Below are 277 nucleotides of genomic sequence, written 5' to 3' on the forward strand. Positions count from 1 at the left end.
TGGAGCAGTGGGGAATGGGCCGCCGCCCAATCATCGCGCGCCTCCGCGCCCAGAGCCAGCGAGACCCCGCGAGATTCCCTCACCTCATACAACCCTCACCTCGGGTGGCCCCGCCTTCTTCACCTTTCCTGCCAATCACGAGGTGCCGCTCGAGCCTACTGGCCAATGGTCTCTCCCTCTAAGTCGAATCCCGCCCCCAAGACCTGGTTTTTGCCCAATCGCAGCCCCCTATCTGATCCAATTACCCAATGAGGAGAAAAGCAAGCCCGAAAAGGGG

Source organism: Charadrius vociferus, unplaced genomic scaffold (assembly GCF_000708025.1).
Source record: "Charadrius vociferus isolate BGI_N301 unplaced genomic scaffold, ASM70802v2 scaffold323, whole genome shotgun sequence".
NCBI lineage: Eukaryota > Metazoa > Chordata > Aves > Charadriiformes > Charadriidae > Charadrius > Charadrius vociferus.